The sequence below is a fragment of the Glossina fuscipes genome, unplaced genomic scaffold (genome assembly GCF_014805625.2).
Source record: "Glossina fuscipes isolate IAEA_lab_2018 unplaced genomic scaffold, Yale_Gfus_2 59, whole genome shotgun sequence".
NCBI classification, from domain to species: Eukaryota; Metazoa; Arthropoda; class Insecta; order Diptera; family Glossinidae; genus Glossina; species Glossina fuscipes.
Window position 1 is genome coordinate 4,125,837 of NW_023998431.1, and position 23,627 is coordinate 4,149,463.

Here is a 23,627-nt window from a genome sequence, read left to right on the forward strand (position 1 = left end):
AATAATAATAATAATAATAACAAATAAGGAAACTATATTTGACTCTGGCCAAGTCTTCGACGCCGATTCACTTTATTTAAAAAACAACTATCAAAGTTGCATTCGGCGCGGTCCGAATCTCGCATACCCACCACTATGTTTTTCTCTAAGTTTCTTTCGAATCTCTTTTATTTGATACCCATATCGCTTGTATTATTAAGAAAAAATTAATCGCGGCGTCTCTCACATTCATCTTAGAATGAATCCACTTTTATGCAGACAATAGATTTTGATTTGAGGAATGTACAAAATTATTCTAAATATTCTAACTTGTTCGTGTTATGGTAAATAAACATTAAATCTAAAAAAAAAGATAGAAGAAAGATAATTTAACCGCTTGTGTGGGCGCGGCCGGTTCTCTCCATTTTTACACGTAAAGCGTGGAGTGTTTCGCAAAGTAGATGTGGAAAATTTCAGATTTCTAGCTTTTATAATTTCTGAATAAAGAAATAGCAAAAACCCACAAATTTTTGTTAAGAAAAGCGGCGCTTTTGCTCTGACTTATTTGGACCATCTTCAATGCCAACCTGCCTGCGGGAACTTCCAATGTTTCTTCCAAACTTAAAGTCGGTATCTTCATTTATGCGACGACCAGAAGAGTGCCGACAACGCTCACCACACAGACACACAGACTGAGAGACATCGCTAACTCAACTCAGAATTTCATGTTGATCAAGAATATATATACTTTATTGGGTGGTCTCTGAAGCTTATTCTTGAGTGTTACACACATTATGATTATTTCTCCATTTTCCAGTAGTGGATATAAAAAAAAAAAAAAAAAAAAAAAAAAAAAAAAAGTGGGAAAAAAGATTTTTTCCCCCATTTTTTACACTCACTGTAGCATCATCTTCACATGTCCGTTGGAACTGTTATCGTTGCTTACGAGAAGTCATAAAAAAGTGCAACTTAATAGCTTTGATCCATTTTACGTACCAACCTGCGTCTGCGGCGTATCAAGAACTTTCAATATTTCTCCTAAATTTGATATCGATATCGTAATTTTTGCAGCCCAATATATTGTTCATTAAAGATGATACTAATAAAAAATATTTTTTTGTTGCTTTGACTGATCACTCCGTGGATATTCCCCTTTTTTGCAACACGAAGACGATCCGAAACAAATGAGGAAAGAAGAAGAAACAAAGATATATGAAGAGGGGAGAGGATGTGGTGAACACAGTCTGGTGAGGGTTGTGCCCAATCGATAAATGTTATATCTTTAACGATTGAGCAGTCACTAATTACAGCTAGGTCTACCGCACTACGATTCTTACTTCGACCACCGACCTGAACGGAATAATAACGTTACGACGAGCAAGAATGTTTCCTAATAAAAACTTTCGGCCATTACTAGCAAAATGGTGAAAAATACCGCAATAACCCGATGTAAGGAGTAATGAGAAATCTTTCAAAGGGTTTTTGCATAAACAGCTCTTAAGCTACAAGCTTTGGAATTAAGTGGGAGGATAATTCCATCATGCTAGAAATAAGGTAAGTTTGCATATCATTAATGAAAACATAAGTTGAAATTTCATTATTTCTTCCATTATCAAATGTTGTTAAAGGCTTGTTGTTCTCAAGTACGGAAATTTATTGTTTAGTTTTCTATTTGTTTTTCTTTAAGGAATAACAATAACAATAGGTATAGCGTAAGGTTGATAGAGATGATGGAGCATGCATGCTGCACGAAAATCTAGGAACATATAAGGATGAGGAATACATTCATTTTGTCAAAACGCTTGCAACACTTAGAAGGAAGCATGAGAGACCTCACAAAATATATATATGCTTGATCTTGAGCATCAATTTCTAAATCGACTTAAGCATGTCCGTCTTTCCATCTGTGCAATGTTTGCTCTAAACATTCTCCTGGCCGTAAAAATGAAGCTATCGACTTCAAATTTGGCAGAAACGTTACAAGTTTTTGCATGCAGGTTGGTATTGAAAATGGGCCAAACCGCTCGAAGGACACATCCACAACGTCACGTTAACTGAGAACATCTCTGTTTTTCAAATGCAATAAAAAATTTGTCTTTCTTACTAATAAGCTATAAAAAATGAAGTGAAAACAAGTGACCACGCCTTTCCAGTATTATAGTATCAAAATTGAACACTTTTTCAATACCTTTATGACGCGCAGAAACATATAAAGTCGCGGCGAGTTTCAAATTTGGAATGCATCGAAATATGTCCGCCTGTTCGTCGGTGCAACTGTGTAGTAGTATCTGTGGCAACTGTGCAACTGTGTAGTAGCATCTGTGGTAAACTTCTCGCTTTAGCGGTAATGGAGATATCTTCGTCACCAAATTTGCAAAAGAATTTTGAAGTGACCCGAACTTTTCAAAGAACACGCCTACAACACCCACGCGCCTGTGCTACAAAAACGTTTATTTTGAAAATAAAAAAAAATCAGCCGCGCCCACTCCATACTATAGAGCATAAAAATTTAGTTCTTTCATTTTTTTTGTCTTTTTAAGGACAACGGTGACGAGCATAAAAGATTCGGTCACAACCGGATATAATTTTCTCACTCGTTTTCCTTCAATTTTAGTTATAACAAAGAGAATCTATCGTATAACCATTTGTACAACTTTACATCACCTTTGAAAAATTGAAATATTTTGCTGATAATAATTTTAAGAATTTAAATATGCACCGCTTCTAGCACAAGGGTATATTAAGTTGGTGTGAATGTATGCAACACCCAGAAAGACTTGAAATAGACGCACTGATGGATTCAGAAAGTAGCTCTTGCCTGTCTGCCCGTCCGTCCATCTGTCTTCTTTTCATATTCCCAAGCTAACGATCGCAAATTTTAGAGACATTTTAATGGAATTCGTTACAACGAGGACATGTTTTGGGGCAAGAACGAATGCTATTGAAAATGGTTCAAATTTGACCATTTTTCGATCAGGTCTCATAGAATGTTTTTTTTTTTTAAAAAAGTCGCTAAATGTATAAATGTATTAAGCGATATAGTGTAGGGTATTTAGTGATGGGACCTGGTCCATTATAGTGTTTTTACGCTCTCTTGCTCGTAATTACGTTCTCCTTAAAAGTTGATGACATTCCTCGCACTTACAAAGCATTGCTTTGTTTCTGATTTCACAAGGGCAGTGCATGCGTGCTCTGCTGTCGCCAATTTAAAAGATTGATCAGTTGAAATATTAAAAAAAAAAAAAAAAGGAAGGAGAAAGGAGATTGTCTTGTATTATAATCTTGAAAAAATAAGAAGTTTTTTTCTCAAAACTTGATAACGGATTTATTGATTTTTATTTATTTTTATGGACAACACGACCACAGGAACAATTGAATTGAAAAAGTCAAAGTTTAAGACACGAATAAAAAGCGGCAAGAATAAAGTAAATGACATAAAACTTGAATAGAGGTCAAGTTATTATAAGTTTATAATTTTACTATGTAAAGATTCATTTCATGCCATCAACAGATAACGTTACGAAGATAAGAGTGAAGGGAAATTGGACAACGGTGTACACCTTGAAATAAATTTTAGAGATTTATGGGCTCGTACAAAGTAGGTATTAAGTTTGTACGGATGTATGCAACACGTACAACGACTTGAAATAAATACAACTTTTATTCGAAGCTTGTCCAGTCCATCTGCTCATCTTGTTACCTAGTATTAAAACTGCAGGTCGCAATTTTTGACATGTTTTAATGAGACTTGACACACTAACCTGTTTTGGCCCAAGAACGAAGGCTATTTTGAAAATGCGGCGAATCGCACACATTTTCGTCCTTTCCCAATATAACGCCTTATTTTGAGAAGTCGTTGTATGAAAAACTGTGCGGTGGTGCAGCATATTAAATAGTAAGTCATGGTCCACTATATATAGTATTTTTACTTGTTTTGCTGTTTTAATAATTAAAAAAAAAAAAAAAACAAAAAAAAAATTTAAATGAATTTATCGACAATTCCCCAATTTGTTTCACTGGAGAATTTTGCAAAAGTATTGCAAAGGAAGATAATCATAGGGCTCTAATCGTGGACCGTTTTGAAAAGCGGTCTTTCAAAGGCAGCTTGTTTACAATTTTTTTTTGCTATAAAAATACCGTTCTATATTCAAATATGAATAAGGGGGCCAACCTTGCTGCATCTGCCAAGAAGAGCATGCCTCGAAAATTTGTCATTTTTTAGCAGAATTTATAAAAAACGTCAAAAAGTTGATCTCAAACTTTTCATTTCTTAGCAAAAGCACCGACACTTACCTACTAAGCGTTCATCTTACACGTTCATCTTAACAAATTTTGCTTTTGATAATGTTAGTGTATTAGAAGTGAACTAGAACTAGAACAGCGAATACGTGAGCCTGCAAATTCCCCGCCGGCACCTATTTCACTCACAGATAGTTCTCGGTGAATCAAAGAAAAAATTTTCCTTAAATAATGAATTTTCTTTAGCTATTGGAATTGGTTCAAAAGATCTACTAAGACGATAAAAAAAAACACATTTTTAAAAAATATGTACAGTGGTGTCACCCCTTAAGACGGTAAGTTCGTAAGTGATTACATCTGAAGTCGCATCCATTTAATATCATTTTTAAAGTCTTTCAGAAGACCATCGAATATAATGATGATGATGATAAAAGTGAAATAACTACGCCTGTCCGAGAATCGGATATATTTAGGAATTTTGAAAAGTGCAGAAAACACTGAAAACTGAATGTTCCTTCATTATGATCTTTGTAGATTTGATTCGAGAATGAGAAAAAATACAAAAAATAATGAAAAAACAAAAACTTGGAAAACAAGACCGAAACGGATGAAGAGTAACACACACATACAACACATCAACTCAATAAGTCTTCAAAAATGATTTTATACACCTTTTTTATGTTGGTGTGAAACCGCTGTCGGCCAGAGCATTCAGTACTATCGATGTTCGTCCGACGCCTTTTCAAATTAGCAAACTACCGATAATTTGTTGTTTTCGGCATCGAAAACTTCCCGTAACTTGTTTGAAGCCTATGCTGAATTTAAAAGGTAGTTTCCCTCATCAATCCTCGCCAATCTTTTCACTCAGTTCACGAAATCCCAGTTTTCGCATTGTATTTGAAAATTAGCAAAGTGATGCCACTAGGCCAGCTATAACTTATAAACTAACGGGCGCAATATCATGAAATTTTGAAGGTTGCTACTGTTTAGAAATCATATCGATCGCCGTGTAAGTATCAAACCGGAGGCTTATTGAATCGTCTCGTATAATCTTTCACTTCTTGTGCGTGAACTAGAAGTAACTTCAGTTCATAGGCATATCCTCCATAAACATATCCAAACGAATTTCACAGGAAAAATTTTAATATACTTAAAGCAATCAAGGTCAAAAGACAATTCAATCATTAAATTTATCAGTTAAGTTAAACGAGTCAATGAGCAGACGAGCGGACGAGCGGACGAGCGAACGAGCTCACCATGGAACTAACTGAATGATGAGATGAACGTAAGGTAGAAATTTTATTTAGAAAAAAAAAAAAAAATTAGAAAAATTTAAACGAAGAACTGCATCGAAAGCATTAAAACAAAGCATTAATAAGTAACGCATACCGTGAGGAACAAGAGAAAGAATGTAGGAAAAGACAACGGTTTTCTCTTTGAACCGGTTTTTTACGACTTTTTTTTCTTTTTTGCAATCATTCGCTAACAAGATGAACCGATGAATAAACAAAAATCATATGATACAAGCTTTCGGCATTTATGTAGATAAGTAGTAAGCAATTTCAAGAAAGTTGCAAAAGCAACTTCACTTTAAACAAACGCGCTTCAATGTTACAAACGTATACACACAACTGGCTCCGAATTGATGGCAGAAAAGTTCAAAATGATGATTATTGTTAATTTTAAAGTGTGTACTGCACAACATTATCGTTTCAATAAAGAAAGAAAGAATGTGGCTGGCTTTAAAGACATTAAGAACACGAAAACACGAAAACAGAAATAACCGACTATCGTTTAAGATCCTTCTTTTTTTTTTTTTTTTTGTTCTTTTCGTTTAAGTTAACAACTATTTTTCGCGCTTTACTTTCCCCAATTCGCTGAAAGTTGAGGTATAAGGAAGCCAAAGAAAAATCATTGATTTATATTTAAGTCCATCATTAGCATGCATTGAATCACACGTTCGATCTTCGATTGCAAGCAAGATCAACCGGAACTTGTGGAACAAAAAAACACTCTATGTGACTTATGTTCACGTTCAGGTAGTTTTGGTCATAAGTATGACTAGCGCACACCAAATATTTTGCAAATATTTAGCCGTGGAAAAAAGCTGTAACGGCATTGGTTACCGTATAGTTTAGCTGTTACTTTTCCCAAAAATTGCTTTAGAAGATAACCTTAAAAACTTCAAGCCAATATTGAAAGATATTTTACTTCTACTTCTGCCAGGACTTTAAACGTAAACAGCAGTCGATCGAGGTCGAGTGTATGTGTGTGTGTGCTTTTATTTTTTTAAGTAGATACGACGTAACGGTAGCTGGCAAGAACCACTCAAAATTCGTAATGGAAGACATCTTTTTCTTGTTTCTTTGCGATTAAAATTTAGGAAGCACTGCCAGAAGTTCTTAAAAGAAAAAAAGCGATGAACATCGTTCTTAGGAAAACACCAACTGCCCGCATCGATATTTGGAGCACTTAAATGATGGACCTTCCGCCACATAGCCATTCGCTGCATACGGAACTTGTCAAAAGCTACCCTTCCGGACTTCCCATCTGGACTCTGAATTTTACATCTGCCAAGATTCGTAGCAGACAAGAGTCTCTGCAATAATTGATAGATTGTTCAATAAGCCATTCCATTCGGCGCCATACGCGATGTAAATTAATCGAGTACCGTCAACTTGAGCGTGTACTTTGTCCACTTTTCAGTACGACATATGAATTTACTTAACTATTCGGAAAAATCATTATTTATTCCAAAATTGTTCTTGTTTTGAACGCTGCACGCACGTTTCCAATTCATAGTACATTTCATTTACGGATTAAAGGCGAGAATAATTATAATAAAACAGTATCCACCTTACAAACGCGTTTCTTTTTATCTCTCTTCAGGCCCTCTTTTTACCATTATTTATATTATTGAACAATTCCCGTAGCATTTTCTGTGGGATAAAACTCATCCGAAAAATAAGCAACGCCGCCTTAGTTCATATGTTGATGATTTGGATGTAATATAAAATATCAAACACACACCATTTCCCGACTTTTGAGGATATATCTTAACCCGACATGCAACAATATTTTTGATGATCGGGACCGGGAAATGAAATGAATGCAGCGATACGTCGAATTATATTAGGGAGAGCAATTAAGACATAACTAAACTGATCCTGCTGATCCCCACTAATAAACGAGTAGAAAAATGATATTCGGCTGCGACCGTAATATCCTGCCCGTTTATACCCATTAACTTTTTTTTAAAATTAGCAAAAAAAAATTTTCAATATTCATACTCTATGATGTCAAATGGGCGTGACTTATCCTTCTTTATTTTTTTCTACAGACACTCGAAGATCATCCACGGAATAGATGCGATAATTTTTATCACTACATCTATTTTAGAATCTGTCAATAATGAGCAAGAAAAACCAATACAGGGGACCTTATATTGTATTGTAGGCGTGTCATTTGATTGATCTTGCCAAATTCGCAATACAAACTTGCTTGCGATAATTTCGAACGTGTTCGCCAAATTTGGAATTTATATTTTAAAATTTGCGCAGAAGAGAACGCTTACTGACGCTAGGATGGTTGCCTGGTTGCCTAGGTGGGCTCAGTATTTGCTATTTATCAAGGCAATATATAGGCTTTGCAGGGTGTGTGAAAATGGTTTCTCTGTATTACAAAAAAATCAAATATTTGACAAAAGAATTAAATTTGAATATTCTATAATATTTGGTTGGGCGTGGCCAATTTTTTCCAATTCAAATTCTACAGTTGCTGTACCCTCATCCATGAAATATCCGAACAAATTTTGATTCGTATTTGTTGTGATTTATAAGGAACGAGTGAAAAGGCAGTGTTTCTGTGTTTTTAAAAACAAAAGGCATATTAGGTTGCATTGAGGGCGTGCTTTTGACCAATTTGGCCCATTCTCATTACCTACTGAACTACTTACAGCAATTTGGTATAATTTCAGACAACTTTGAAGGGAGCAGCTTCATTTTTGGGACCATGAAAATGTTTACCACAAACATTGCACAGACGGACACATAGACGGACAGGCTTAAATCGATTAAGAACGTGACGCTTATCAAAAACACAAAATGCCTTCTGATATCTCGAAGTTTATTATTATTATTATTATTACTTAAACTTAGGTAGAGAATAAATTCTAAGACTAAAGTCTTAAAGCGCTAGCATCTAAGGCTTTCGGATTTATTAAAAACTCTCCCACTCTTGAGATTTGAACCCACGACCATTGAGTTGAGACTCTTGCCTACTCGGCCACTCAGGCGGATATCTCTAAGTTTATTTACATACATTTCACCTAACTAAGCAGGAAATATTTACGTAGTTTTTTTTTCGATCAACTAAGCAAAAATCATTGTTGGATGATGTTGAAATAATTAAAAAAAAAAAAAAAAAATAAATAAATAATGAAGACAGAAGAAACATTGGATTCACTTTCACGATATATTTCTTGTTTGATTTGCGGTAAAGAACTGGTATATAACGAAGTACTTTATTAGAAACAATCGATAATGTGTAGCAATCAATTCCTATGAAATGAATAGGCTTATAAAACTTTATTATTAATTATATAATTTTTAAAAATTAATCGAACCAGTGCACGGAACATTGTTCATATGTTTGAAAGAACGCGTTAACGCGAAGGGAAAGCATCATTTTATAAAATTCATAAAATGATTGCGATTTTGCTATGTATACGGTCATAAAAATTAAGCTTCTCGTTTTATAGCTAAATACATAGTTAACCTTCACTTTAATCGTTACGATATATATGATACTATAGAATAACGATAACAAGTTAGCTTAGAAGGCTAACAACGACTTGAAGCGAATCTTGAATATTCAATGACAAAGGTAAGTGAAGCGTTTCATTACGTCTTGACATTGCAGTGACGTGGATTTTCTGCTATACGTCAATAGGATCTAAAGTATTATTAAAATTTTCGCGTTTTTCAAATTCCATGTTCAAGGGTAGACATACCCGCATACCTGAAAGGCAGTTGAATAGATAAGCAACCAGATAAACGAAGCAATCGACGTATGGATGGATGGATGGATGGATAGATGGATTAGTGAACGACGCGAGAGACATAGGGAACGAATGGGCGTGGTGACGAAAGGATAAACACGTTATCGGGTTTATTAACGGTATTATTAATATGGAGCTGTAATAGGCCCTTCAGTGGATGTCGCAAACCGACCAACAAATCTAACAACATCTTTTCAATCCACAGTGATGGATATAAAATTATGTTCAATCATTTGTCACTTACCTCACTATGTATGTCACCCAGATTGAAAACCTATACATTCACAGCCACCCCAGTTTTTTTGGTATATGAGAAAAAAGCAACTGAAGCTTAACGAAAATTCGAAATGAATAAAAAACAATATATATAAAAAAGAAAAAAAGTGCTCGTTGAAAAATTAAACGCTCTGATTTGTTCTAAAACAAATTATTGTGTGTTGCTTGAATTGCAATTAAACCGCCGTAATCAGTCTATTGGAAACGCATATACTGCGAGCGAATGAGAACAAATAAAAGAAAGCAAATATATCTGCAGCAATAGCTGTTAACCATATATGGAAAATATGTTAAATTTGTCATAACCTTTGAAGGAAACTAAAAATTTAAATGTTAAATAAAAATCAATCAATCAATCAGTCAATACTGTGGTAATAGTTTATATCGGAATTTTTTTTTTTTTTTTATTTCAGCTACATTTTCCTGACAAAAGATTTTCGGGAAAATCAACCCGCTCGGAAATTAAATTGATCCATTAGACGGGGCGAGAAGAGTGAATTTTCTTTATTAATATAGAACAATAACCTGTCTGTCTATTCTATAAAAGGCTAAAATCCAGCAAAACATAAATCTTTCGTAAATCTGATCGAATCCGTGCCGATCTATTCTGCCGATTCTGGCGGGCGAGCGGGTCATATCAATTAATTGAAGCTCTTTTCATATATGAACTTTAGTTTGGAATAACTCCGCCTAATGACAAAGACAGCTTAACATCACGGTCAACATGGGCAGGAAATGATTGAATTAATCGCTCTTCTCAAAGCTTAGTATTTTTTAGTCAATCGGATATTTATCGTATCGTATTTGATTATGTGCGAGAGGTTTACTCGAGATCGTATACAGCTTCTCTCCTTAGTTGTTTTTCGTGTAAAACTATCTAATTTTTCAATATTTATGTTTAAGAGGATTTGAAGGAGTGGCAACGCCATAACAAACGTGAATGCATTCATTACGTGTTTATGCAAGTGCGTGCATATATATGCGCGCCAGCGAATAATTTATTATTATAATAATATATATATATATATATATACAAACAAAACAATGTTTTTTATTATTCATTAAAACAGTTTTTACCATTTTATTATAAAGCATGAAATGCAGACATGCCATCCGAACTCAGTCGCAGACTAGTATGCCTTTCGCTACAAAATCTACTATACAGTAAAGAGTCCATATGTGTAAGCGATTATGGTTTACAGACTTCTACTTAAAGTACTCTCCTTGTTAGTAGCCGCTTTATCATGCTTTCTCTGAGTGTTTTCGAGAAACAGAATTTATTTGCGAGAATCTGATCAGAAGCAGAAGTAATGAGGAAAATTTCTTTAGCAAACATCTAAGCGGTACAGACGGACAATTGTAAAATTCGTCGGCCACGTGCACTTACATGATTGAGTTTTATTCTTCTTACATTTGAGTCATGAGAGAATTACTTCAGTTTTCGTCGAGATCGAATGGATGTGGAAAGTAATCTTCCAAAGAGAATGTGAGTTCGTCATCTGTCGCGACAGTTGGCTTCTATCGGTGAAAAAGGATCCATTCCCGATCTCTTCTTTCTCTTTTTTTCCTTTCTGTCATTTCAATAATGGGATATGAAAAAAATCCTTTTCATGCCGTATTTTATTCACCTTCAGTCGGTAACTGTAAAGTTCAACTGAAATGGAAAGAAATTTGAACTTTCCGATTTCTCTTTTTCAAAATGGTACATGCTGTTGCTGCTCCTCATAGTTACTTCATTTTCAGAATGATATTCGCGTACAGTCGATCCTTCAGTTAAAAGCAATTTGCTAACAAATAGCTTTGAGGAGATAAAACATAAAAATTGTTTTGCTAAGTTGAAGAAAAAGTATGCACTGATTTACTTCACCTTCAACTTTAAAATTAATCTAACAGGAGTGACAAGAGAACGGGCTTGGATCGAATAGACCCGTTCCCTTTACCTCAATCACAATTGAAATTTCAAAGCGTCAGAGACGAAAGAAAAATAAATTCGACCAAATAGTTTCCACTACGCTTGGTGGTGATGGATCCATCGATGAATCCATGATGGAGTCATGTTTGATTGATTGTTCCATTAATATAATAATATGTATTTTATACATACGTATTAAGAGATTACTCTACCCTCTACAATGTTTATATATGAAAATTATTATTTTCACCTTTGTAACATTAAAAGTCAATGTATATTATATTTGGAAATGTTAAGAGTATAAAAGCGAATGCTTGTAAATATGACGTGGATTTTAAGCGAAAAAGAAAGAATGGCGTCATACTATAACAAAATAATAAAAATAAAAAGAAGCACAATCACAGTTTACCCTTTTAACATGACCTTGGAATGCCATTGTCTTCTCAATTGAATAAATAAAGAACAAGCGACTAACCATTTCACTCGACAATTACATACCCTACGCCATCATTTCGTCCAAATCAAAAATTATACATTGTTTACGCACAAGTACATCGCTTACATACGTTTCATGAAAGCCTGATTATTTCAAATACCTTTTAAAACGTGAGCAGACATGGTTCAAATATACGAAATCTAACTTCTTGTTAAAGATTTCTTATCAATCTTCAATTGTTTATACTCTACACCACTTGTGGTATAAAAATAAATATGATTTTGCGCGGACTCGAGGCCGGTCCGGTTTTTTATACCGATATATACTAAAGTTCGTTCGTCCGTTTGCCTGTATTCTTCTCTTGTGTTTAACCTTGAGTTTGCAATTTTTGCAAACTAGAAGGTGGTGTAGGGTATCCAGTGGCCAATCGCGGTCAACTATACTGTTTTTACTTGTTCTGTTACAACAACAACAACAACAATTACACCTTGTTTTCATATAAAGGCTTACCTTCCAAAATAATCTTGAAAAAGAATAGAAGGCGCGGCGAAACGATAGAACCACTTGGCCCAAATTTGATATACTTCGGTTTTATAACAAATTGCCATCATGTGAACCGCGATTTTCCTTATAAAATCTTAAATATTAGATCTTTTTGCACGCGATGCCCGAGGTGAGATCGAAAAAATTAGCTTACGTAGTCAAAATTTGTTACGGTTAATTCTTAGATGAAGTTACTACAATGGAAAAATTTTTACCGTGAAATATTTAGAAAAATTAGACTTTGTTTACCATATAAAGATTTATGATTTCGTAGGAACGGTTACTGGGTTCGTTTAGTTCAAATTTTTCGCATTAATTTAGTGTACCCAAAATGCTTTTGAAAATGGCAATTATTTCCCTACAACCAGGGTTCCAAAACAAGGCGTCATATGAACAGTGACCGCAAAAGTGATGTTATCCAATCCACTTCTAATTGGATTCATCGTTAAGTGCAAGCCACATCAGCATCAACAGACAGGCGGACAAGTCTATATCGATTCAAAAAATGATGATGATGAGTCATTTAGTATAATGAAAGCATCTATCTTATGTCCTTCCACATACCACACACATCTGCAAAAATTTAATACACTCCGTATTACAAGTGGTGTAGAGTGTAAACACTTGAATGTCGATAGGTGAGACGAGGATATTTTCTGTCCGCATTTCATAACAATTTGGTAATTAATTATGGAAACGTTTACATTCGTACTTCTTAGAGTTTCCAAATTTCGTTTGTGAGTGTCGTTTTCCTACCAGGCAATATACTCTTAAGTATTTTTTGAAGGATATAACTTGTTCGCGCAATTCATGTGAGATCCGATCGGGTGGGGGTTTTATTCACTAACTTTCCATATCACAATTATATACGGCTTACCTATTAACCTATTTAAAATTTTATGTCGATCAGGATCGAAAACACCATTTGGTATCTCGGACATGTGCTGCATATTACAAATGGCATCATAAATCCATACATATTACTTATGCTTTGGTAATGGATATAAAATTTATGAAATATTATTATTATTATCGTAAAACCTATCGTTGTGTATCGACAAAAATTAAAAAATAAACAAATAACAGAAATATTTTTAAGATTAACGACCTATTTCGTTTATTGAATTTAGAATATTCAAACCACAAGCTTTTTTCGATTTCCAACAAAAGGTAACTGACGACTATGATAATAGTTCGTACGTTAAACCAAACGGTACTTACTACTAATAATAGCATAGAAGAAGCAGTACTGTATGTAGTGTTGTAACCACACCAGAATCTCAAATGTTGACAAATTATTTAAATACAATTTTTGATAAGTTAACTGATAATCAACCATAATATGGTTGAGTTAAATAAATAAAAAGATAATAATAATAACGCATTTTTACGATACACTCTGCAACTTTAATTAGAGAGATTATGATGAAAATATGCTTGCACCACACGAAATATATATATGTGTTTATGTTGCGGTTTTTTAATGCATTTCATATTTAAGCTGATAAGAGTAACGAAATACATTTAACTAAATGTTCTTCAATAACATAATGTATATAAAGAACTGGAAAGCAATAACAATTTCTCTAAGTGCTAAAAAACTTTGTTGATAAAATGACTCATATTTCACATGAACGAAAAGTCCATGCATGCACACGCGTACAAATGCATGGACGTGTAGTGTTTATTTCAAAAAAAAAAAACTATGAATGCAAGAAACACATAAAATTAAGAAAAAATTGCTTACAATATCATCGCTATTTCACGAGTAAGGCAAGTAAAAAGGTAAGCAATTTATATATGAAAAGAATGATGTGCTCACCTTTGTTGCGTTTACTATCGATAACTAGGAATTAACGGCATGAATTACGAGACAGGACAATTTCCAATGGTTTCACTTTTTCCTTTTTTTGCATACGCTACAAAATAATAACACCAACGACAGAGCCTTGTTTTTTTTTTTTTTTTTGCAATAAACAAATATTGTTTCTTCAAAAATAAAAGCGTGTTTTTAAAAATTAGTTTGCAAAGTTTGTTGTTGTTGCTTTTGTTAAAAAGAATAGAAAATAAAGTTTACGAATATATAAATTTCATTTTTTACACATGTCCGCGGCAAAAAATTCACACGTCTTATATCCAAAAGAGAAAAAATTGAAATAAATTTCGATTTCTCAGAGTAAAATTGATTTTACTGGATGCCCCGTAAAAATGCAGAGAATAAAATTCACTTCTCAGAGTAAAATTTACTTTGCTGTCTTTGCTGCACATTCTTATCGAAAATCGAAAACGAACTGATTAACGCGAGAGAATAAAAGAGATGGCAAAAGTCATCAACATATTTAATGCTCAGGTGTTTAGAGAATCAACACGTCCTCTTGCATATATTACCCAACTTAAATAAAGAGAAAATGCAAGAATTTTTAATTTATTTTTAATCTGATTTATTTAGTTATTGTCAACTGATTGGACATGTGTTAAAGACTATTGTTTATTTGTACGAAAATATATAAAGACAATGATTACGTGATAAAATATATAAACATAACATAACTCTCAATGCGTTTATATACCGTATTGTGGAATCTGGGCGGTTTATATACCGTAATGTGGAATCTGGACGGTTAACTTGTGGAATCTTGCCATCACATGTTAATCTCAAATGAATTGTTTTCTATCAAGTGGTCTTCTATTCATATCAAAAAAGTTTTTTCTACAAGCACATTTTTTATTTAATAAAGGAGAGACAAAATCAAAAAGATTTTATTGGAATTTTTATCAAATATTTATATGAAATCCATGTGTTTCTGTGGTAAATACAATTTTTGCGCAGAGTTGTAATTTTCGATTTTGTTTTATTTCATTACTGCGCTTCCTAAAAAAGTCTTCAAGACACAAACCAAATGCCTTTTGCAATTGGTAAGATTGCTCTGGAATACATACGTGCATACATAAAACACACAACCTTATATGCATATACTTACAGAATGGTTTAACTCTGCAATATAACCAAACAAATTAAAGTTTTCAAAGCACTGCTTTTATGTTTTGCCCCTGGAATATGATTAAACAAATTCAAGTTTTCAAAGCACTGCTTGCTTCTAATTGTAGATTAGCAAAGTTTCTTTCCTTTTCATTAGGCAGCATTGCAACATTAAAAGATTGAAAGAATAAAATTCATAATAATTCAACCATACCATCTAAATAATTGTGCATAACTCACACTGTCGTATCAAAATAACTCAGCCGAGTTCATCCTGTAGAATATATTAGCTAAAAACAAAGCAGTTACCGATAAATTAGAAAAAAACGAATTGTTATAAATTTCAATTGGATTTGGGAGAATCAGAGGGCTCGTAACAATGGCTAATATATATAAGTGTGTATAATCATAAAATGTTTGGTGGATTTCAGACTCACTCATTTAATTATTCTCAGATTTTCGCAAAGCGACGCTTGTTTTGATGCGGCATGACAATTTCAAATTTAAGAATTGCCGCCCATTCATGCCCATTCATACCCATTTCAATGCCCACTCCTCTCACAATTGTGCAAACAGTGCGCAAATTTAAAAACCGATTTAATTGATTTTGAAATATAACAATATATGCGATTCTTACATACGCAGGGTAGCACATTAACAAATATTGTCACCAAAAAAGATTGCCGCTCGCAGTCTGCGACAAAAATAATAGAGCTTGCGACTAAAGATGATGAGACTGATAACGATTTGGAGGCAGAGTTGGCTGCTATAGCTAGGGATGATGGAAAATGGGGTTTCACTTAAATATAACAAATGCATCTATCAACGTAAATGTTAACAGTAGAGACCCGCTTTACCATCCAACAGTAGTTGGTATTGTTCCTCGCTTAAGGGTCTGTAGACACCATCTTTGTTCAGATAATATAAAGGATCAGAGATTTTATGTATGGACAGAAATGTAAAATAATATTATTTCATTCTTACATGAATGGATGATGATCAAATACATATTACAAATCAATTACAAATATATACAAACTCCTTATTTAAGGAGATAGCATCCAAAACGGTATGTATACTTTGTATTGGGCCTCCCAACTGGATCAACTCCTTTTGAATATATTATGGGAGATAATGAGATCCTTTTAATATTGTATTATTAATAGTAACGAAACACTTTTAATAAAGTTAAAAAGTTATTTATATATGTATGCTTTATTTTACTTGTTGCTTTCTCATTTTAACAGAGTTTCTGACGATAGAATTTCTTGCACGGCTTTGCCGCCTTTTTTATTTACCATTTTTCTTATTTATTAACATCAACATTATCATCAGTTTTTTATATTTGATCTGTCTAAGAAAATATTTTCATTTCTCAAAAAAAAAAATAATAAAAAAAATATTTGTAAAAATGGAAAAATGAAGAGGAGAGGAACGAAAAGAAAAAGTTGAATTTGTTAGAAAAATATTAGTTTCATATGTGACGTTAAAAATATTTTTCTTAATGTCTTTACAAACGCTAGTTTCATATTTATTAAATTATATCTTAGTGAATAATTATTTGTAGTTGTTTTGTCATATTCTACACAAAGAAATCATATAGAATTAGCATTTTTAACTTGGCTTCACTCTCGCAAACCATATGATTTCCTTAATTTCAAACTACTGCAAGTGAAGGTAATCTCATATAATGATTTGTTTTTTTCATTAAAATTTTTTTTTTCTTTAATGCAAGTTTTACTCTACCTTCTCTTCTTGGATTTCTTTTATATTTTCAATAAATTTTCATTTTTCACAGTTCTTGTGTTGTGACTTTGTTTTTGGCTTATGGAAATCAGAGCAGTTTTTGTCAAAAGATAGAAAACACGGAATCTGTAGAAAATTAATATTGCCTCTACAGATTAAAAAATTTATGAATTTAAAATAACGATATTTTCCTTTCAATAGTACAAATTTATTTTATTAAGGGATCATACATAGATCTCTTCAAGAAAAGTTTTACTGACTTGAAAGAAGAAAACACCTTAAATGGTAAAGTCTATCCTGTCATAGAATCATAGGCTTCGTTGAAAATTTCCGATTTTTTTTTAGTTAAGCACGGACAGCTGCAACATCCAGAAGGCCTTGAGATAGTCTCACGCTTTTTTATATTGATCGATTCATAAATTGCTTCTAAGCTTGTCGATCAACCTACAGGTCGCATTTCTCGAACTATATCGTTTCAAATTGACTACACTGACGTATTTTTTGGGTCCAAATACGAACGCCATTGAAAATGATTGGAATCAAAACAGTTTTTGGTTCATTCCTTATATAACGTCCTATTTTTATAAACCATTATATGAAAAATTATTGTACTTTTCAGAATTTCGAGACCGAAATTGCTTAATAATGGGAAGGTTTGAAACGAATGAGGCAAGTTCATGAAGTCTTTGCCATATAACCGTTTTCGGAGAAATTGAATCTTGTCGAATTCGGACTTCGTAGGCCCATTTTTTTGATTTCAACTCATATAAGGATTGTAACGAAAAATAAAGCTTTATATGTTTAATATTTTATGATGAAAATTTGTGCTCAGTAAATCAATCATAGGGAATTTGGATCACATAGACTTATTTTTTAGATCGCACACACTATATAGAGATTCTGATGAAAGCAAACCTTTCTATGGTGACAAAGACTAATTTGTGATCTGTTATGACGGAAGCAATTGGACAAATAAATTAAATTTTCTAAATTTCGACCAAGTTGGTCTGAGAGGTTTTCTCAGTTTATGTAGTAGTGCGGGCGTGTCCTTACACTGATTTGGTTCATATTCAACATCGATCTACGTGCGAGAACTTCACATATTTCTGCTAAATTTGCAGTCGAGAGACTTACTTTTGCGAGCAGGAGAATGTTTAGACACGACATGGCACAGATGTACAAACGAACATGCTTAAATTGATTCCGAATTTTATCGTCATCAAGAGCTTCATCACTTTATGCGGTCTCCAAAGCTTCCTTGATAACCTTGCAAATTGATAAAGGAACTGATAAAATGAATATATTTTTCAGCCTTCGGTGAAGGGTACGATGATGAACATACAATGAAATGAAAATGGTTCTCTTTTCTAAACACAAAATTAGTATATACGAGTATACGGTTATAGATGGCTGAACAAAATTTTCCCTTAATTCATTTTTTTGTCAACAAGCGATCACTTTCGCTATTCTTACGGAGTAAACTGTTCCGTGAATAGAATTGCACTAAATTCGTAAGGAAAACACTCCAAATAAAATCAACTTAGCAAGGCGGATTATAAGATTGCTAGGCCTTTTTTATATCAAAAATTGCTGTGTTGTTCTTTTCTTCACTAAATATTTATAAATTTTTCAAATAAATAAATAAATATTGTATAGTAAATAAAATGCAAAAAAGAACAAAATTTATTATACGTTTTCTGGTACGGCAAGACTTCAATTATAAGGACCAATTTAAACTCGCACAACAAGAAAGGGCACTGTAAGGACGTATTTTAATACTATTATCCCATAGCTGTTTATGATATGAGGTGAATAAGGTGTAAGCGAATAATATTTTGGGAGAATTAATGCGGCCTAAAATAAGTTGTGGTTAGAGGTTTTGAAAAGGAACCCACCGCGACAATAAAGTTTTTCAATTAATTAATAATTCATTTCTAAATTAGATGTTTGTGACTGTAATTTTGAATGCGTACTATATTATTGGAAAGAATAAAAAATGTTTGATATCCGTCCGTCAAAAAAGTTTATCACTTCATCTAAAACGTGAATTTCTCCGCCATCATAATGTTGCCATTTCTATCCTTTATATAGCCACCGCTCCAGTAATATATGACAACGGTGCACCATTAAATAGCCTTAATACAGTTTTTAATATAACATAGTTTCCAATATAAGGTCTTGTATGGAATGTGGTCGCAATAGTGATTCAATACGAATTATTTTTAATAGCGTTCGTCCTTGGGCCAAAGTACGTGAGTTTGCCAAAATTGATGACAATATCTCAAAAATTGCAACCAGTAGTTTTAGTATAAGAAAGCAAGATGAATAGATGGACATACGGACACACCAGCTTATAATAAATCGGTGCGTCTTCCTTAAGTTCTTCTGGATGTTGCCCTTTGTACCACAAGTGGCGTAAGATAGAAATAAACGAAACAAAATTTTCAAATAATCTATCTAGAGACTTCTCTGCTTCAACCTGCCTAATTTTCAATTTTATATGCGTTGCGAATATGGGAGTATAATCAATTCGGAAAGCGGTTGAAAAATCTACAAGACAAGTAGATGTATCTAGAAGAAGGGGCACAAATATATTCAAAGATGGATTTATTGCACGCTCCTAGAATAAGTGAGCGTAAAAGCTCTTATAACAATCTCGTATTATTTTCAAGCATATTTGCTTTCACTTCGAACTTTTTTAATCCGTGCTAAGCCTAGAAAGGAGCAAGCCGTCAGACTATCTGTTTCTATACGATAAGGAAAGCGCCACAGTGTTGCTGAATGCAATTAGTTTTGGAAGAAACCAAACACATTAGTGTTTTCGATCTCCAGAGATGAAAATTTTCAAATTCATTAGAAAATTGCAATTATCTCCGTGATTGCAATTAGCCTTCAAAGGATATCGTTTCATTCATTTAATTTCGTTGACGGCGACCTTTTAAGGATATGCAGGTGAAATAAGCGAACGGTTCGCTACGAGGGCACATAGATCATTATTATGTGTATGTATATGTGTAGGCATTTTGTCTTTTTCACACCTATTCCTTTTTAACGAAAAATTCTTTTTATTCATAATAAATTGCCTTGCTCAGCAGGCAAGGCCGTTGTAAGTAACTGTAACTTAACTGGTCGTCTGCGTAAGTTTTCAACGCCACAGCGCAAAGACAAATGCTTTCGTTAGGCAAGAACACAAACACGCACGCAGAGATCCTACCAATACCACACGAAGCACATAGGCTAGTCAACACTCACTTAAACACATATTAAATTTTACTTTAAAATTAAAAAATAATAAAGAAAAAATTTCGATTCTTATTAAGGAGAATCCCCAATGTCCACTATGTGGATACATGGCATAGTATATGCTGCAAGACTAGAGATGGAACCGTCGAAGCTGAACAAAGACATGGATTATGTGAAGGTGTTTTTGAAAGAAACACAAAGAAGCCTGAAGTTCAACATAAACTTATTGTTCATGATTACGCGTTCATGGTGCGAAAGAACGCATAGAAGAGTTTGTAAAAAATTGCTACATATATGATATAGCAATTCATCTCTGTACTTCCCCGTTTATTTATGCGCTCAAAGATATTATGACAATCGCCTGCAAATCATTTCAATGATCCTTAATCGCTTTCAATTAATGCTATTTGCGAGCAGTGAGTTTCACACAATTAATTTTGAGCGTAATTTGTCTAAGACTAGAACTAAAACAGTTATCGCCATCCACTTAATTTGCTTATCAAGCCGTTTACTTGAACTGCTGCAGTTCAATGAATCGTTTCGGCTACATGAGAGCTACATAGACGGATTTTTATTTATTTTTTTATTTTTACGTAAAATTTCAGGTGATATAAGCATCTATCTCCCTCGATTAATTTCTAACCACAGCTTTAATTAGACATGAGCCACGATAGATGTAAGTCTTCGAAGATACTTGAAAGCTTTTTATCAATACGATGAAAATATTACTTCAAGACACGTTACCAAAATATTGGCATGACACGTGCCGCCATCTTTGTTCCTCATCCTCAACTTCACATCGTGTTAATCATGGCATGCCTTACTTCTCCTCACATCGTGTATAGTCTTAAAAGTTCCATGGATTCGTTTCAAATCAATTTATATAGAACGTGTTGATTAACATCTTAGAGCAATGATTGCGCGGACTTCTTTAAAATCAAAAGTGGATTTATGCCATATTTTGTATTCGCTCTATGGAACGATATCCCTCCGGGTGATAGTCAGTAAGAAGGTAATGGAATACGTATGGAATGCTTTACTAATGAATTGTAATTTAAAATTGATTTGAAGAGTATTCAATTCACTTGACAATGTATTTCGATTTAATTCAGTTTTAATTAGAAATTGATTTAAATCATTTTTAAGCGAAACGACTTTTCTCGTCGATAAATACTTTTGTGTGCAATAGGACTCTAACGTTATATCTAAATAAATATGCTTTCTCTGATGGCGGGCATCGCCACAACAACAACAACAATAGCGACAACAATTTCATATACAAACAGTAAACGTGCACAACGAGAACTTAAAGCGTGAACGAACGACCGGCCAACTAACTTAAAAGAGCAGTAACGATGACGATAATTTTCATTACTGCTACATATGGTTGAATGGAGTGTTTAACGTATATATATATATATATATGTTATGTACATGTTTGCATGTACGTATGTAGACGGAAAACTAGTTGTGTTAGAATTAAAAAAGTCAAGAGTATAACTAGCCGTACACTTTAAGAATGTTGCCCAGTTTAGAATACAGCAATAATGCAAGAAACTAGTTGATGAAATTATATTTATTCGTAATTGTATGTATGCGTATATGTGCGCGTCCGTGCATGTGTGCATGTGTATGTGTAAATAAGCATTTTAGAAGGAATCAATTGCTGAAAAGAAAAACTGTAAAAAGTAGTGTGTGAAACAATATACCAGAATTGACGGTAAAAACATATTAGAAAATTTTCTAACATATCCATTAAAAAAAGCATACAAAAGATCTAATGGAAAGAGAAGAGTCAGAGTCAATCAGTAAGCTTGAAGAACATTTATAGAAGAACGTTTACAGGAAAGCATAATTGAATGATAAAACTTAAAGGGCGAGGAGATGTTTTTCATTCAAGATTCTATAAAAGATTTTAATAATTCGTCTAAAAAGTATTGCGCCTATAAAATTAACTATTAAAAATATCATTTTATTATCATTCGGAAATGTCTTTATCAAAAACGTATAAGGACTCTACGATAGAAAATCTTCTGGTCTGTCTTCAAAGTCGCTTTAAAGTCATTAATATTGATCTACAACTACAAGACTGCGCGATTGTTAGATTCAATAATCAATTTCTTGGGCTTCGAGAATTAAATTAACGCTTAGATCAAGTTCAGGTGTGCAGATGCACTTAAATCAACTCCAAGTCCTTGACCTATAGAAAACAAAATGAATCAGATAGGCCTTGTCTTCGCCAGATCAAAAGATATGCCTGCATAGGATGCCATTACTTAGAGCACTAAGCATATGGGTTAGCCACAGTTGTTGTATGCTGAGTGCCGTCGTCTCACTTAGTCCGTCATCGAACAGCACGCAGTCAAAGTAGTACTACTTCACAGCAAGTACGCGAAATATTTGAGCTCAAATCATATGAAAATGAAATGTTGGAATTCTTCTTTAATTAACTTGCGTCTAATCGTTTCACATTGCCAACTAAGGTAGGGTATTTTTACCACTTATAACGATATTAAGGCTGCGTAATGAATGACCGAACACAGCAAGGGTCCTCTTCGATGTTGACAGTTCCTCAAAAAAAAAAAAATAAATAAAATCGATTGGATCTACTTTCGCTTTTGCTAATGGTTTTTGCTTAAAAATAATGCAAGGGTTTTCAAACACTTTGGCTGCATTTATACGTTAGTTAGTCCGTCTTCCCAGACTTGATGTTAACGCCACATTACCTTAATCCATCAATAATAAGTAGAAAAACCATAAGAAATCAAAATTGCAGTATACGGGATCGGGTTCGTTTCATACATACGTTGACATTTCGATGTTATCGCGTAACTGGAAAGCTCAATACTCTTTATTAACATAGCTAAATTTTACTTTGATCGAAACTGTGGTCAAGCTAAAATGGTGCATAAATTTTAAGGGAACTCTTATTTGCGACTATAGTTGGCCTCTATTGTAATTTGTACATTTGTAGAAAGCAAATATAGAGTAGACAGCGCACTGGCTATGACCATATAAGTGCATTTGTATGTACGTATGTACATGTGAAACTGATGGACAGAGCAAAAAAAGAATAGCGGTCGTTCTTTCCGTTCTTGAGAGTAGTTCTTAAATAAATTATACGTTACATTAGCTTTTGTTCCTTTTGCATCATCGACAACATACACAAGAGCACACTTAAAAGCGTACGTAAGGCGTATCTTTATATATATAC

The 23,627-nt window shown here is 33.5% G+C and overlaps 1 protein-coding gene across 2 annotated transcripts in view; it reads right to left on the reverse strand.

Annotated features, from left to right (window-relative positions):
* LOC119637460 (MICAL-like protein 1) overlaps positions 1 to 23,627 on the reverse strand; it is an 81,425-nt gene that overhangs the window by 15,804 nt on the left and 41,994 nt on the right. The window contains exon 1 of one of the 2 annotated variants that reach the window (XM_038033480.1): positions 14,267 to 14,442. The exons of the other annotated variant lie outside the window; for it this stretch is intronic. The gene's annotated coding sequence lies outside the window, so the exon portion shown is untranslated. Of the gene's footprint in view, positions 1 to 14,266; positions 14,443 to 23,627 lie in introns of those variants that run through there. 2 annotated transcript variants of the gene reach the window in all.